Source organism: Gorilla gorilla, chromosome 18 (assembly GCF_029281585.2).
Source record: "Gorilla gorilla gorilla isolate KB3781 chromosome 18, NHGRI_mGorGor1-v2.1_pri, whole genome shotgun sequence".
NCBI classification, from domain to species: domain Eukaryota; kingdom Metazoa; phylum Chordata; class Mammalia; order Primates; family Hominidae; genus Gorilla; species Gorilla gorilla.
This window is the reverse complement of record NC_073242.2, coordinates 89778684-89797854: the sequence shown is the minus strand read 5'-3', so window position 1 is coordinate 89797854 and position 19171 is coordinate 89778684.

Here is a 19171-nt window from a genome sequence, read left to right as displayed (position 1 = left end):
ATTGTATGAATTGCTTAACCATGTGTTCATTTATTGCATATTATGTGTCAGTGATCAGCGTATGCATTGAGTAAAGAGAGGCAAACGACAGCTGTTTGCAGGCTTAAAAGTATTCCAATGTATGTAGCAGAGTAAAGAAGTAATACAAAGTATGGTAAACTATCAGTGTTACTATGCGAGAAATAGGTTTCAGGAGCACTCAAAAACTATCTCATTTAACACACTTGTAGCCATCTTATGTGGTCAAAACAGTGAAGGATAAATTAAATTCTTGCTAATCTTTATTTCTGAAACAATACCTAGCATTGTGTGACGCACACTCCAGGGGCTTAATAAAAGTCACTTTTACTTCTGTTCCCACATTCCAGCATGTGGCCATACCAATATATCATTGACTATGAGAATAATTTTTTAACATTCTCCACATTTCCACATTTTCATTGAGCACTTTTTTCCCAAATTAGTTTACTAATAAATATTCACTGCAGAAGGTTTCCACCTGGCCTTATCTTCTAGAATTTGTCCAATTTGGGGGTCTAGGCATTGAGGGTAGGAAACACTGGGAATCAATTCCTTCTTTATAGTCACATCACTCACTTGCTTTTCAGCTTTTCATTGATTCACCATTGTCTTAAGTATGAACTTCAAACATCTTAGCATGGAGTACAAGATACTCATTGATGTGACTTCTTCCGGTTTCTCCTTTCATATACCCCATTATTTCTCCACTCTATTAGTGTCCGTAAGTTTCAGATAAACCCAATTCATTGTGATACCAACTGCTAATGCTCTAGTCCTCTTCTTTCTCTTCTCCTGCTTCTCACAGTGTGGTTTTACAATACGCTATCCTTCGCTGGGGGTACCTTTACACCTCCTCTCATAATTTCAGCATAGGTATTTTCACTAGTTCTCCAAAAGTCAGCTTAAGTTCTCCTTCTCAACAAGTGCTCCTTCACCCTTCCCATGCCCAATGTCTCTAAGGTGGACGTCCTATTAGAACGCTCGGCACTCCTCTACCTTCTCACTTACTACAGAATGTTGGTATTAGTTTAAATCTCCTTCATAAGTCTGGGAGCCACATGAGTGCAGGAGCCTTCTCATTTGTTATTATACTTTAAGTACATGAGTAGAGATACGTAAATATGTCTTGGATAAATGTTGAATTAAATGGATGTCTCCACAAATTCAATGTAAAAGCTATTGATCACAGTAGAGAACAAGTAGTAAATTATCTATTACTTTTTCTGTTTTTTAAAGAAAATAATTTGTTAACAAAGACATTTCCTTCCTTAGAGCTTCTAGTGCTCATAAAAAATTAAAATATTTGAATGACTACTCCTGTTAATAATGTCTATGTCAGAATTTTTATTGCAAAAGTGCTAAAAATAAAAATTTAAAAATTCCAGCAGTATTTTTCAAAGTGAGTTGTATAAAACGTGTTTATTGCTTATTTGTCCCAAAATAATTAAGATATATATATATACAATTATTATATAACCTTTTAGGTACTGTGTGTGTGTGTGTGTGCATGTGTGTGTGTGTGTGTGTGTGTGTATTATATGCCTAAGAAGTTGAGGAAATGTGATGAATATCTTTGAATAGATTTTAGTTTGTCAAAAATTGCTGCAAGTCCCAAAATAATATGCACTGTGAATTACTAAAATGGGTAATTTTTTTTTTTTTTGAGACTGAGTCACACTCTATCGCCTAGGCTGGAGTACAGTGGTGTGATCTTGGCTCATTGCAACCTCTGTCTCCCCAGCTCAAGCAATCCTCCCATCTAAGCCTCCCAAGTAGCTGGAACTGCAGATACACTTTTTTTTATTTTTTATATAATATTTTTTTTTTGTAGTGACAGGGTTTTGCCATGTTGCCCAGGTTAGTCTTGAACTCCTGGGTTCAAGCAATCCGCTCACCTTGGCCTTCCAAAGTACTGGGATTGCAGGCATGAGTCACCATGCCCAGCTAAAAATGAGATTTAATATACATTGATGAGGGGTCCTTTTTTCTTAAAACATTCAGCCAATAATATAATTAAAAACAAGGCATTTCCAGAATTAGCATTCCATGGGAAACACTTCAGAAAATGTTTAAAGTAACATTTCATAAATGCCAACATTGTTTTTAAGCCTTACATACGTGTTATATTTATGGTAATAAAATTTACTTTGCCATATACAGATGTGAATTTATGCATCAACTTAATAGACACATCCTTATTCTCATTACATTTATCCCCTTCCTTAGGATCCAGCAAACATCCTTACAGCTAATAAGAGTTAAGTAAATACTTACTTTCCTGGGTTTACCCAAGTTTAATTCCTAACCATGACTAATTTGTTGTAAAATCAGAATTTAAAAAAATACTAAAATAATCCAGGAGACACAACATTCTTAAGAAATGTACTATTCCTTCCCTCTGTTCATGTAGTTTCTAATAGCCCTGACATAGTTTCTCATATACCTGAATTTAAAAGATCTGGCATTTCTCATAGATAAGTAAAGGTGGAAGACTGCCAAGCCATGGGGAGCTGACAGTCTTCTCCTGGCATTGCAGCTACTGCACAGTAATCTCACAAAAGTTCTGTGATTTAAATAAATACATCAGAAAATACTCATGGTAATAGGTCATAAAATACTTGTCTCACAAATTAGAATTGTGAATGGTAATCCATGAAAAGCAAGAACGTGCTCGGTACTATTAACCAAATCACCATTCTATAAATGCTGATTGCATATTGGCTTTTAATGCATATTCATTCTGACTTCTTTTCTGCATGTATCTATCATTTGTATTATTTATATAACTGAAGTGAGACACACTCTCATAAGCACAAATTAACATTGACCTTTTTACTCAGATCTCTGAAATTTTAACCCATTTAAAATTTTAATATCTAAAAATAAATTTAACAAAATCAAAATGCTCTTATTAAAAGGATTTAATTATTTCATCAATATGGTATTTATTTGGCCCAGTAACCATTAAGAGATAATAGATATTTCTTTTGCTAATATAGCGTGAATATAATGAATGACATTTAGAAAGTAATTAACAACATTTCCACAGTTAATATCTTTTTCCGTATCATGAGGATCATGTCTCTTGATCTGCCCTCAAGATGTGTGACATTCTTATTTTATAACAGATGTATCATTGCTTTTCAACAGTCTTCCATTATCTCACTTTTACAGTTCAAATTATTCATATCACAAATGCAGAGACATGAGACAGGGTTGTAGAAATGCCTATTCATGGTAGTCTACCATGAAAGTCATAACTCAGTTTCATTATATCTTTATTTAAGAACCAGGCATGATTTTTATATCCATGAATCAGATTAATTTATCCATCATGCTTGGTATTTATTTTAAAACAAATAATATCACCATTAAAAAAATTAGTCACTTTCTAATTTCATATCTAATTTCACATGTTGCTGTCTTGCTCCTTTTGAATAATTTACAAGAATTCTATTATCCTCTAATAACAGAACCTGTAATTTTCCATGTTTGATAAAATCATTTGATATTAACTATTTTGGGCCAAAGCTGTTTTAATTGTCTTCTGTCCTTTAAATAATTTATTTTAATTGAATTTTTGTCATAGCTGAAAGAGAAACTGCACATTGCATTATACCCTCCTATAGTCCATAAACAGTTTGGGCAAAGGTCTACTCATGGAAGCTCACTTCAATTGCTAGATTTTTTCTATATTACATATATGCTGGAGTTGTATTTCTTTATTCCTTTATTTTATTCATTGAAAAACTATTTGTGACTACTAAAATGAAATTGGTGTTAAGTGCTTGGTACACTGTAATGAACAAAGTAAATTAGCTCCTTACTCTCATGGGGCTTATATTTGAAAATCATAATTAAAACTTGAATATATTCCCCAGAAAAAAAAATAGAGACACCAACAGAAAACAAGAGGAGTCTGTTTAAAATCAAAGCGGCTGGGGAGAACCTGTCCAAGATGATAACATGCAAGAGAAAACAGCTCATGAAAGAGCCTGGAGGTAAAAAGAGTGTGATTATCTTCATAGTGTGTGAAGATGACAAGTGTGGTGAAGGAGCCCTGTGTGTTCTGAGCCAGTAAGGGAAGAAGACGGTGGCAGGAAATTAAGTTGAAGAATCAACAGGGGCCAGAGCTGAAAGAGTCTTGTAGGTGTCTGTCACCGTTTGTTCAGATAAAACTTAAAAGAATTTCCTTAGGAGCTTAAGTTTTCCCTCTTTATGTTCTGTTCTTTGCTAAAGAAACAAATATTACTCTTGGAGCAAGTGTTGTCTGAATGCATTGCACCGGGCAGTCCACCCATGTGAATGCTGTGATTTGGTGATAAGCATGCTACCTTACAATGTGTTGATAATCTTTGGTGACATTTGAAGATCTGGCCTTTGTTTTAACCCAGGCTATGTCAGGTTGTGTCATCAGTAGTGCTGTTGACACTGAAAAAGCAAAGTGTTTTCATAACATTTGCCTGGAAACGAAGTGCTTGTTAGTATAATATTAGTATTTAAGAGTTCTATACTTTGGTGTCTATGTATGCATGCATATAAACATACATAAAATTATTATGTAGGAAATAGGCAAGTCAACATAAAGCAGTTTATATGAGGATACATTAAGATTATTTTTGTGATCATATCTAACCCAGTCCTAAACTTACATGAGCTACTCAATAAAATATTAGTTTATTTCCCTCATCTTTTATGTGCTATGCACTGGAATTGGCACTTTATTTGTATCTTACATAAGGCAGTAAATTTTTTGGTTTCCCCTTTATCTACAAAAGAATGAATTTATTAAATTATTATGAAGGCTCTTGAGTAGCATCATTTTATAGATAGTAGATTTCTACAACAGCTTTGTAAAACAGCCAATTTTGCCCTCATACAATCTCTTGACTATCATCCAAGGCAATGGTTCTCAACCTTGGCTGCTCATGAAAATCTCCCAGAGAGCTCCTAAAAATCCTTATAAGCAGGCCTCTCCTGAGATCAATCAAATCATAGTCTTAGGGGCAGGGACCGTGGTGTGTCTATTTTAAAAGTTTCCTAGGTGATTTAAATGGGAAGTCAAGGTTGAGAGCACTGTCCTGGGTACCATATGTAGTGAGATCAAGATTATCTTACAAAAATGCATGCACTCACCTTTCAAAAATGTGTTTTCCTTTGAAATCCTACTCTGCTTTCAAGTCCGAAAAGAATTGTCAGCTCTGTTATGAATTCTTTCTGTTTGAAATAGCCTTTGTTCTTTAATAAACTAGTTTTGTGTATATTTCTGTAATAGCACTTACAGTGTCCTATAATGAAAGAGAAACTGAAATGTTGGATTTTTTTTAGAAGGTAAGTTCCTAGAAGGCCAGGATAATTTCTAGAACCTTTATACCAGTCAGAATAGTGACTTTCCATACGATATAATTTGATTATTTTTTAATCAAAATTAAAATGAATATCTGCATAATTATAATTTTAAAATGTTCCTTTTTATAATAATAATTTTATAATTATTATAATTTAATAATGTTTCTTTAATAATGTTAATAAATAGAGGAAGACATCAAAGTCTAATATCTTTATATGCATATTAATAATGCTACCTATATATCTAGATATAGATCAATATATATCCATATAGATATATATATAAAGATATAAATATAGGTATATATACAATCAGTTCAACAAATACATGGTTTTACATTATATTGGAATTTTAAATTGATTTTAATACAAAAACATTTTGAATAAATACATAATATTTTCTTAAAATAGTAGTGATAGAACTTTGTCTTTTAAATGTAATCGATGCTCAATAATATTTGATGATAATTTTTTTCATGGCATCAGTATATCTTTTAAAATATTTCTTTGAATATCTGACTCTGGAAATTATAACATACTCATTGTTTCTCAATAATTATCGGAGAGGGGGAAAGGGGCAGTGACTTAACTGTATAGATTTATTTTTTTAAAGCACTGATTGGAAGAATGAGATAGTTTTTGAAAAAAAAAAGCAATGTGATTGAACTGGGAGATATGGATCCTAGTTTGAAATCTGACATACACTTACTGGTTGTTTTCTCTTTCTGCATCTCAATTTCCTCCTCTGTATTTGTACTTTTTATAAGATACAACTGAAGCAAACAACCTTCTCTATCACTTTCAGGAATGAGAAAAAAGTTTACTAACTTTTGATTCTATGTAACTGTAGTTGGATAATGACAGATTCAAGTCAATGATCAAACCTCCCCTCCCTAGATGTTTTATCCTTGGTGATTCAGGAAAGAGACTGAGAAGTTCTTGTATGTCAATGATGACTTTGCCTTTAAATTTTTATCAGGTAGGAAAGATCCAAAGATGGTAAAAGGGAAGTGCTTATTTAAAAAGAATGCCCTACACACCACTGCACTCAACCTAGGCACCAGAGTAAGACCTTGTTTCAAAAGAAATGTAAACAAATTAAAATAAAGAAAAAAAATAGCCTCAAAAATTGCATCTACCATGTCACAAGTGTGAAAACATCTATATTCTAGAGATATAAACATTGCTAAGATTAAGAAGAGAAGAAAAAGGGAAGAAAACATGAAACTATATTTGTAGATCTCAGTGATAATTTTTTAGTTAATATTTTACATGCCTATTGGATATTGAAATTTCACTGGGGCAACTGAAGGACTAAATATTTAATATTATTTAATTTTAATTAGTTTATTCATTTTTATTTGTTTTTTTCAACTTTTATTTTAGGTTCAGGTGGTACATGTGAAAGTTTGTTACATGGGCAAGCTGCATGCTGCTGAGATTAGGTGTATGTTTGAATGATCCATCCAGGTAGGGAACACATTACCCAAAAAAGTAGTTTTTCAACCCTTGTTCTCCACCCCTCCTCCCCCACAGTAGTCCGCAGTGCCCAGTGTCTTGTTTCCATCTTTATCTCCATGCGTACTCCAGGTTCAGCTCCCAGTTGTGAGAATAAGGGAGAATATATACAGCAATTGGTTTTCTGTTTCTGTTTCTGTTGACTTAGGAAATGGCCTCCAGCTGCATCCATGTTGCTGCAAAGGACATGAATTTGTCCTTTTTTATGTACCACATTTTCTTTATCCTGTCCACTGTTGATGGGCATCTAGAATGATTCCATATTTTTGCTGTCATAAAGAGTGTTCTGATGAATATACGAGTGCCTGTGTCTTTTTGGTAGAATGATTTATTTTCATTTGGATATATACCCAGTAGTGGGATTGCTGGGTTAAATTGTAGTTCTGTTTTAAGTTCTATGAGAAATCTCCAAACTGCTTTCCACAGTGGCTGAACTAATTTATACTCTCACCAACAATGTGGAAGCATTCCCTTTTCTCCAAAATCTCACCAACATCTAATATTTTTGTCTTTTTTTAATAATAGCCATTCTGACAGGCATGAGATGGTATCTCAAAAACACTGCTGGAAGAAATCATTAATAATGCAAACAAATGAAAAAACATCCCATGCTCATGGAACAGAGAGTCAATATTGTTAAAATGGCCATACTGCCCAAAGCAATGTACAGATTCAACACTACTTCTATCAAATTGCAACATCATTTTTCACAGAATTAGAAAAAAAAACACCTTTTTAAGAAAAAAAATGTGTAATTTCTCCTTACTGTGTCTGTTTATTTACAAGTACTAAATCTGAACAACAATAAAATAGGAAATAGTAATATATATATACACATCTGAGGGCTAAGCCCATGGCCAGCTATGCTGCTTCTATGAGAACCCTCAGCTGAGGACATCAGCTCAAACCATCCAAGTAATTGCTGTTCTTTTAGGTGGGGGTTCTGCAGCATTAAAGGACAGCTCACTGTGGGCTTTGTCTTAAAAAATATTTTTCTCTCTCTGAATATTTCTATTCTAACTAATCTAAAATTCATATGGAACCGAAAAAAAAAAGAGGGTGATTTGCCAAAGCAATTCTAAACAAAAAGAACAAAGCTGGAGGTATCACATTATCCTACTTCAAACTATACTACAAGGCTAAAGTAACCAAAACAGTATGGTGTTGGTACAAAAGAGGAGACATAGACCAAAGGAATAGGATAAAGAACCCAGGAATAAAGCCACCTACTGACAACTATCTGATCTTAAAGTCAACAATAACAAGCAAAGGAGAAAGGACTCCCTTTCTCCTTTATTCCCTTATTCCCTATGCAATAAATGGTTCTGGGATAACTAGCTAGCTATGTGCAGAAGAATTTAAATGGACGTCTACTTTTAACCATGTACAAAAATCAACTGAAGATGGATTAAAGGCTTAAGTCTATGACCTAATACTATAAAAATTCTAGAGGAACACCTAGGAAATACCATTCGGGACATTGGCCTTAGCAAAGAATTTATGGCTGAGGCCCCAAAAGCAATTGCAATAAAAACAAAAATTGAAAAGAGGTACCTAATTAAACTAAAGAGCTTCTATACAGCAAAAGAAACTATCAAAAGAGTAAAGAGACATCCTACAGAATGGTAGAAAATACGTGCAAACTATGCATCTGACAAAGATCTAATATCTAGAATCTGTAAGGAACTTAAATAATTTAACAAGCAAAAAACAAATAACTCCATTAAAATATTGGCAAAGGACATGAACAGGCACTTCTCAAAAGAACACATACAAGTGACCAACAAATGTATGAAAAAACGCTGGACGTTACTAATCATTAGAGAAATGCAAATTAATTAACTTTAATTTTCATAGTTACATGTGACTAGTGCTGCCACATTGAAGAGTGCAGGTTTCAACTATATTCTGAACATCAGCTCCTTTGAAGACAGAGAGGTCACCACATAGAGAACATTCGTTTTATGCATGGGGCACCTGTAGAGATCCTTTTTGTTTTGAAGGCCCAAATGTATAGTCTTGTACTTTCTTCAAATTAGTTTTAGGTTAATCCTCTGAAACCACACAGAGAAAGTCAAATCCTTCTTTGGCGTCACAGCCATCTAAATAAGTTTCTTAATCTAGTATTTTATTCTCCAGTCCAAAGAGTCTCCTTTTCATCAAGCATTTCTCTAGTTTTATGCTAGATTCTAATCTAGTAGTATTATGGGCTGCATTGTGTCTGCCTTCTCAAATTCATATGTTGATACCTGAATCCTCAATGTGACTGTATTTGGAAAGAGGGTCTTGAAAGAGGTAATCAAGGTTAAATGAGATTATAAATGTGGGGCCATAATCCAACTGTACTGGTATCCTTAAGGAGGAAGAGACACCAGACATCACATGAACAGATTTTGTGATGACACAGTGAGAAGGCAGCCATCTGCCAGCCAAGGAGAGAGGCTTCAGAAGAAGCCAAATCTGCCAGCACCTTGATCTTGGACATCCAGCCTTCAGAACTGTGAGAAATAAATTTATGTTACTTAAGCCATCAAGCATGTTTTTTTTTTCTTATGGCAGCCAGGCATAGTACCACAAGTAGACTCTCGCTTCTTTAGTCAGACAGATGTGGACTGGAAACTCAGCTAATCCATTTGCTTATAATACGTTCTTGGAAAATTTAACTCCACCTTTTTCTTCTATAAAATACATATAGTAATGATATATTAAATACCTCATGTTTTATCTACAAGGAGTAATAAATATAAGTTGCAGGTAAACAGTATGTAGCAGGTAGTGAAACTTTACTTCCCTACCACTTATAATATCTTCTAGTTTGCGCTCATTGACCTATATCCCTCTCAAAGTTTGATATACAGATCTAGAGGCAGTTTTTCATGTATCGTTTTATATGAATTTGACCATAGGCACAAATGATAATTTTATAAATAGTTGACCTGATACACTGATATTATTTTAGGAAAAGTATCTAACTGTTCTTTCCCTTCAGTAAAAGGGAGAAAAGGAATTGCTTTGGTAACAAGTTTGATGTTTCTAAACTTTCACTACAAATAGGCATTGCAGGATTTATTAAAGTCATCTTGTCTCCAGGTTCCTGAGATACTTGCTGTTCCTGAGTGCAATAATTTGTTATCTACAGGATTCACATTCTTACTGTGGGGGAAAAAAGCAGTTTTATATCAATACACCACAGACAGCTTATTCACTTGCCCCCCAGAAATTGTTCATTACTTTTAAGAGGAAAGAATGGCTGAAAAATGTGTAGGTTTCCACAGATGGTCATTTGGAAACTACAAACTGCTCCACCTGGACGTCAAACTACACTTCAAAAAGAAAACAGTGGAATTCTTCTGAAGTGAAGGACAAGCCCATATTTTGAGCCACATTTGTGATTGTACTGCTGTTTAAATGTGTTAAATAAAGGGCATACACATATATATTTAACATAATTTTAGAGAATTCAGGCAAATTAAATGGTAATGAACTATTTTAAACTATTTTTAAAGATAGTTACTGATAAACAATAATAAAATTGAGCTTGATCTTCATCATAAGTAATTTATTAGTTATATATTCAATTTGTAAGTCAGTTTACCATCCTGGAAGCTTGCCTTATTTTGAACTTAATTTAATTTTCATAAAGTATAAATGATGGATGACATCAGTGACCTGCAAGTATTTTAATACAAAGTAATTGTTTCACAAAACACTTTCTCTCATTGAGCATGCATGTGGTAAAACATTGCCTACCAAATAATATTTATATATACTAATAATTTATTCATTTTTCATGTTTTCTTTAAAGGCATATATAATACTAATTTTAGCTTTTTGTTCATAAGAAAAATCAGACTAACCACATTTAACTAATACACTTATTTAGTTTTCATCTTTTATTTATTCAACGATACCTATGAGCACAACGTAATGGGGATACAACAGTGAAGTGAGCAAACATGAAAATTTTTCCCATTAATTAAATAGTCTACTGAAAAGATAAAGACTGTTGATAAGTAATAACAACAACAACAGCAAAACCAAGGTATGTCTGAGAAACTGTCACAGCCAAGAAGAACCTAAAGGAGGAATGACGATTAGATGTAATATATCTTAAATGGCATCTGGGACAGAAAAAGGGCATCAGATTAAAACTAAGGAAACCTGAATTAAGTATAAATGCTCATTGCGACAAACCTATCTAACCAATATAAAATTGTAATAGGGTAGACTGGGTGTGAGACAACTCTGTATTATGTTCAAAACTTTTCTGAAGATCTAAAAGTGTTCTGAGATAAAAAGATTATTTGTAAAATGTAGTTAGAAGGATTAGTGAGAGAGCAATATGGCAGCAATAGCACTGGCCTGAATATGTTCAAATCTCCTAATACAGAAAGCAACTAGGAGAACTAGCCCCCACACTCCCCCAAAAAATAAAATAAATAAATAAAAGCCAACATCTTAAAACAACAAAAACAAAAATAATAAAAACTAGGGGAGAAAGTGTTCTTGCAAAAGACAGATAAAAACAGGTGAGGCCAACCACCAAGAGTAACAAGAGGCATGTGGGTTAAGACTGCCATGCGGGAGCAAGCTGAGGTATGACAAAGGAAACTTCTGATCATCCTAAAAGCTGTGGAATAGAAAAATGGTTAACAAGCACTCATTATCTAAAGAAGAGCTCCCTACTGACAGTGGCGGCCACAACTGGGTTTCTGAGTACTACAGTAAATTTTGAGAGTGGGCTTCAGATGTTCCAGTACATGGGTAAGTTCAAAGGGCTCTAGGGCTCTCTTTTATATTGTTACATAAGGTGTAAGGATCGTGTGGGAAGGTCTGATTGCCTGGAATGGCTTGAATTCTCAGGGATATATAGAATAACCAGCAAAAATCAGAGGCTCGTAATGAGGAGAAACTACTGGAAATAGAACAAAGGTATGGACTTCAGGGGAAAAGGAGAAAGATGGTTCAAATACAAGGGGAAGTGAGGACCGGAAGAGACAGATAACAAAATGTGCTAGATGGAAAGGCATTCTTTTTCATTCTTTTGTGTATTCAAGTATGGGGATCCCTATCACCATCAGACTAATAAACCTATTCTGTCACTTTTTTTTTTTTTTTTTTTGAGACAGAGTCTCTCTCTGTCGCCCAGGTTGGAGTGCAGTGGCGCGATCTCGTCTCACTGCAAGCTCCGCCTCCCGGGTTCACGCCATTCTCCTGCCTCAACCTCCGGAGTAGCTGGGATCACAGGCGCCCGCCACTACACCTGGCTAATTTTTTTTTGTATTTTTTGGTAGAGACAGGGTTTCACCGTGTTAGCCAGGATGGGCTCGATCTCCTGACCTCGTGATCCGCCCGCCTCGGCCTCCCAAAGTGCTGGGATTACAGGCGTGAACCACCGCGCCCAGCCTATTCTGTCACATTCTTACCATCCTAGGAAGGAGCCACCTCCCAAGAAGTAAATCTATGTGACTTTTAACAGCTTTATTTAGGTACAATTTGTCTGCAACAAACTGCATATGTATGTAGTTATATATATATGTATATATAAAACCATCACCACAGATAAGATAATGAATGTATCCAATAACATCCAAACTCTCCATACTCATTTATAATCCTTCCTTCCCATGCACTCTTCCTGGTACCCAAGCAATGACTGATCTACATCTGTCACTATGTTATTTAGTATTTCCTGGAATTACGTATGTAAATGAAATAATATGTACTCCTTGTCTTGTTCTTTCTCACCGCTGTGATTCCAAGATGCCTACAATAGCTTGTACCTTTTCATTGTTATTGATGAATATTTAAGTTCTTTCTAAGTTTGGGATCTTGCAAATAAAGCTGCTGTGAGCATTTATGTGCAAATATCTTTATGGATTTATGCTTTTATATCTGTTTGTTAAGTATCTAGAAGTGCAAACTGCTCCCCAAAGAGGTCTATTGTTTATTATTTCCACCAGCAGTATCTGAGAGTTCTGATTCTTCTAAATCCTCAGCAACTCTTGGAATGTTCAGAAATTTTAATTTTAGCCAATTTAGACATATATTGTACTATCTCTTTGAAGTTGAAATTTACATGTTCCTAAGGATTGATGGTGCTGAGTTTCTTTCCACATGCTTATTTGCCATTTGTATATCTTCTTCGGTAAGGGGTACACTTTTGCACATTTTTTAATTGGGTTGCTTGTTTGTTGAGTTTTGAGTCTTTTATACATTCTGGATCCAATCCCTTTATGGTATTCGCAATTTTTTTTCTTAATTTTGTGCCTTACTTGCTTAGCTTCATAACAGGATCTTTCAAAAAGCAGACATTTCAAGTGCAATTTATCATTTTGTTTTTTTTATGAATTGTGCTTTTGTGTCATATCTTTAAATAGCTTTGCCTAACTAGAAGTCATGAAGATTTATTCCATGTTTTTCTCTAGAAATTTTTATAGTTATAGGCTTTATATTTAAGTCTATGATTGATTTTGAGTTAATTTTTTCTACAATACAATAAAAGGAGGTTCTTTTTTTATTTTTGACATATATATGTGTGTGTGTATATATATATATATATGTATATATACATATATATATATATACCAATCTCCCAAGTGTTTTTGCACCATTTGTTGAAAGGACATTTTTCTCCGCTAACTTATTTTTGCAGCTTTGTTGAAGATTATTCCACTAAATGTGTCTGGTCTGTATCTCGGCCCTAGTATGTACCATTTATCTCTCTGCCTATTGACACCAATATTACATTTTTCTTAATTATTGTAACTTTGTAATATGTATTGAACTGAGACAGTGTAAGCCTCACTAATTGGTTGTTCTTATTCAATTTTGTCTTCAGTAATCTAGGTTCTTTGCAATTCTATACGGAGTTTTGGACCAGCTTGTCATTTTCTAAAACCAAATAATGCTCTGTTGGCATTTTGATTGAGATCGTGTTGAATCTATAATTAATTTAGGGAGAATTGTTAAATTATCAATTTGAGTCTTCTGATCCAGGAAAATGAGAATACTTCTCCATTAATTTACCTGTTGTTTCTCTCAAAAATATTGTGTAGGTTTCAGTGTACTGGAATCGCATATAGTGTGTCAGATTTATCCCTGAATATTTATTTAATATATCTGACATAAAGAGAATTTTTTGTTTTCAATTTCTGGTATTTCTATATCAGTATCTGGAAATATAATTGGATTTTATTTACATTATATACTACAATGTTGCTAAATTCACTTGTTACTCCTAACATTTTTGGTTTTTTTTTTTTTTTTTTGTAGATTCCTTATGATTTTCTTACAATGTAAATCATGTTGACTACAAATAAAGTTGTTTTTTACTTTCAAGTATGACAACTTTGATTTCCTTTTTACGTCTATTACACTGACTAGAGAATCTGAGTACAATGTTGAATTCAAGCAACGAAAGTGTTTAATATTGCTTTGGAACAAAGCACTCAATTTTCACTATTAAAGTATGTTACTGGCAGATATTTTCGAGGATGTGCTTTATCTGGTTGAGAAGATTCCTTATTATTTCTAGTTTATTTAGATGTTTTGTCAGGAATTGATGTAAGATTTTGTCAAATGTGTTTTCTGCATCAATTGAGATGACACAAATTCCCATTTTGTCTCCTTTGTTGGCTTATCGGGCTTACTAGCTATATCTCCTTTTGGTATACATATATGTGTGTGTGTGCATATATATAAAACATACATATATACACATATATATAAAACATATATATACATATATAAAACATATGTATACACACACACTATATATATATATAAGTTATCAGGGTCTATCTTTTATTAAAAGTATATCACTTCATATATAGTATAAGGACCTTAAAGGAGTGTATCCATTTATTCCTTTCACCAAGTTTTTTACTATAGTACATGTGAGGTCAGCATATATTATAAATATCTGAAGATATTGTTACTAATTTTGCTTTAAAGACCCAATTATCCCTTTCAAAGATTTAAATAAGAAACTACTTTAGCATTTACCCATTTAGCAATCATTTCCAATGTTCTCTTATTTGTGTATATTCAGATTTCCATGTATTTTGTCCTTCTACTTAAATTTCTTCTTGCACTGCAAAACTACTGGTGATAATTATTTTAATTTTTAAAGGTCTGCAATGTTTTACTTTATCTTTATTTTTGAAAATATTGTTTCTAGCCATGGAATTTTAGGTTGTCGTGTGTGTGTGAGTGTGTGTGTGTGTGTGTGTGTGTGTTTCCTCCTTCAGCACATTGCTCCATTTAAAATTTTTTTTTTGATTCACATTGTTTCCTGGCAAAAAAAAAAATTCTTTTTTTTTTTTTTTTCGAGGCAGGGTCTCACTCTGTTGCCCAGGCTGGAGTGCACTGGCATGATGTGAGTTCACTGCAACCTCCACCTCCCAGGCTCAGCTGATTCTCCCACCTCAGCCTTCTGAGTAGCTGGGACCACAGACATGCACCACCAACCCCAGCTAATTTCTGTATCTTTTGTAGAGATTGGTTTTCACAATGAGGCCCAGGTTGGTCTTGAACTCCTGGGCTCAAGCAATCCACTTGCCTTGACCTCCCAAAGTGCTGGGATTACAGGCCACCATGGCCAGCCTATTCTGTTATTCTTATCTTTGTTCTTCTCTATGTATTGTATCTTTTCCTCTCTGCTTCTTTTAAGGTTTTCTTTTTACACTGGTTTTAAGCAACGTGTTTGACATTTGTGTTGCTGTAGCATTCTTCATGGTTCATTAAGCTTCTTCAATCTGTGGCTTTATGGTTTATATAAAATGTGAAAATTTTTCTCCAATTATTTCTGCAACATTATTTATGTTCTTCCCTTTATTTTCTTTAGGAATTCTAATTGCACATATAGTAAGCCACTTGAGGTTGTTCTACAGCTCACTGATGCTCTGTTCTTTTTTTGTGATTATTATTCTGTTCTTTGTCATTTTAGATCATTTCCATTGCTACGTCTTCAATTTACTAATCTCATAAATGACAGGCATTGGAGTTTTTGCTCAGAGTTCTCTAATAACATCACGCAAGCTTTTTGTGTGTTTGTTTTCTTCAGAGAAGCCTTTGGAGACTTTTGTGGGCATGCTGGGAGAGGTGGTAAAAGGACACTCTACTAGTTTCCTAGAGGTCCTGTTAAAAAGCTCCACAAACTGGGTAGCTTAAATTACAATAAAAATTATTATTTCACAATTCTAGAGACTAGAAGTCTAAAATCAATGTATTGGCAGGCTTAGGTTTTTTCTCCAGGACTCAGGACTCTGTCCTTTGTTTGTTTGTTTGTTTTGTTTTGTTTTCTTTCATGAGACAGAGTCTCACTCTGTCACCCAGGCTGGAGTGAAGTGGCGTGATCTCGGCTCACTGCAACCTCCGCCTCCCGGGTTCAAGAGATTCCCATGCCTCAGCTTCCCAAGTAACTGGGATTACAGGCTCACACCACCACACAGACTAATTTTTGTATTTTGTGGTAGAGATATGGTTTCATCATCTTGGCCAGGCTGGCCTCAAACTCCTGATTTCAGGTGATCCACCTGCCTTGGCCTCCCAAAGTGCTGGGATTACAGGCATGAGCCACCGCGCCTGGCATCAGGACTCTGTTCTGTTGCTCTCTCCTAACTTCTGGTGATGGCCAGCAATCCTTGGCATTTCTTGGATTATAAATGCATCACTCTAATACACTCTAATCTCGGCCTCTATCTTCACATGGTGTTCGCCCCATGTCTCTGTGTCTTCACAAATTCTTTTAAGGGCACCAGACATATTGGAATAGGGGAGTATGCTACTGCAGCATGACCTCAACTAAATACATCTGCCTCACTTTATTTACAAATAAGATCACATTCTGAGCTAGCAGGAATTTTGACTTCAACGTATCTCTTTTAGGAGAAACAATTCAATCTCTAACAGATGCACTCCTATCTGAATGTGAGAAGTATTCCCTCAAAGGCTCACAGGGTCAAACTGGAGGACAATGCCTTAAAAGGTGATTAATCTTTACAAATTGCAGGGTGAAAATAAATAAGTCCTTGGCTTCAAGAAAAGGTTATTTTTGAACAGCAGTTCTTTAATGCAGCACTTATATTTTATTAATAATTAATAAATGATTAATGCAGATTGCTTTCTTCCAAATAAATTATCAGAATGTGTTATAACAGATGTGAATACATCATGGGCTCTAGTTCATGAGTTGTCTGCACAAATGTCAAGAGTATAACATATTATATTTAAATATTAGTTATGTGTCTGAAATATGAGCTAGGACTCAATAGTAATATATTAAGCACTATTTCTATCAATGAGTTATTAATTATTGAAACTCAATGTATTCTGAAATAACTTTCTGGATGTTTTATTGTTTAAATCATGTATTGATGCTGATTTAATTTCTCTTTTCCTTTTAGGGGTATATAATTAGATTGGAAAAAAATCATCTATAACAATTACAGGTAGTCCAGAACATTAACAATACAGTAAAAAAAAGTTATACTACATTGTTCCTCCCTATTAAGAAATGGAATTGTTTATTAAAAGAATTTTAAATTATTCTTTTCACAAAAATAACGTTTATGTAAGAATAAACTAGCAGAATCATCATCACCTAATCATCACCACCATCGTCACTGACACCATTTATTGAGTGCTGACTTTGTGTTTGACATTGAGAATAATGCTCTAAAAAAATCATTCCAAACTCAAAACAATCTTAAGAATTAACTATTATTTTACTTATGCATGAGAAAACTGAGATTTGAAGATGTTAGAAAAATTCCAGCACACAGTTAACAGGTAAGAGCTAGTATTCAAACTCAAAAAGTCTAACTCTAGAGACAGTGGTAGTAATTTTTTATATCCCAAGAGGATGTGGGCTTCAGGACAATGGAACTTGGAAAGGTTATGCTATTTGAAAATGATAATTCATTGAAACACTTGGGATTTGATGTCCCTCACTTATAATTTGAAAGTATTAAAGATAATAACTAATGTGTATAGTGCATTCAATAATCCACTTCTTAATGCTTTACATATATTCCTCATTTAAACCTCAAAATAACAGAAGGTGGTAAATTTCATACTCCTCTTTTACAGATGACAAAACTGAGACACAGTAATATTAAGTAACTTTTCCAAAGCTATACATTAATAATTGTACAAAAATGTGAAACTAAATTCTGTCTGCAAAGTCTCTGCTCATAACAAACGTATTATTCTATGTATTTATGTGGGTATGTACATATGCCTACATGTACATATGTATTTAAATAGAAGATTCCCACTGTCTTTCAACTATGAGCATCTGTGACTCTCTGTTTTATATTTGTCATTTTATTTTTATGTCTGGGTCTTTTCTCCATTGCCCAAGAGCATTTTAAGGTGAGGTGTACTCCAAACTCCCATTAGAAGAAATATTTTTGTCAATTGGGAAGTACTGAACAAGCATTGGAAATTGTCCACTTTCCAAAATCCAAATTAGCCCAATGGGGACTAAGATGTCCCAAGTACATGATGGTGAGCAAAGCAAGAATAAAATATGACTAGTCCAGGTTCTCCGTGATTATTTCAAAAATACTCTTTCATTCTTATCTCCCATCATGCTCTACATGATTGCCAGACCCCAGTTTGGTCCAAACTACTGAATGCCAAATGCATACTTCTTCTCTTACCCTTGTGTCTTGAATGCCTTGGCCTGTAAGTACCAAATGCCAGTATTAATGTCAAAGTGAGTAAACTGGGGACCTGAAAATTTAAGAAGAATTGAGTGATGACATAAAACACGTGTTATGTGTTGATTATCTTCGGTTGTATGTTTTGGTCTGAAAATGATATTTCAGCTGTGTATTTCAAACTGCCTGTCCTAATGTTATTTCATCATAGGTTTAAGTAACAACTATTACGTGGCTGAGAGTAGAGCTGTGCAAAAAAACCCATTTCATCTTCTTCCTAAATCTATAGCTAACCCACATTTACCAGCTACTCTGGTGATCATGTGACTAGCTCGTGTAATATTCTGTTCCTGTAGTGAGTAGAATTGATGCTCACTGCAACTGGGAATGGTTCACAGAAAGCTTCATGAATCCTTGATGTCCTTTATTCCTTTCCTGAGAAGGATAAAAGATAATACAATGGTCTCGTGGATAGTGGCCAAGCCACAAGAAACAAGGGGCCTGGATTCCTCAACTTACCACTTGGAGTTGAGTTGCCTGTGGATCTTTATTTCAGGTGAGCAAAAATAGACTTCTCTTATGTTTGAACAGATATATCCTTCTGAGGCATTTGT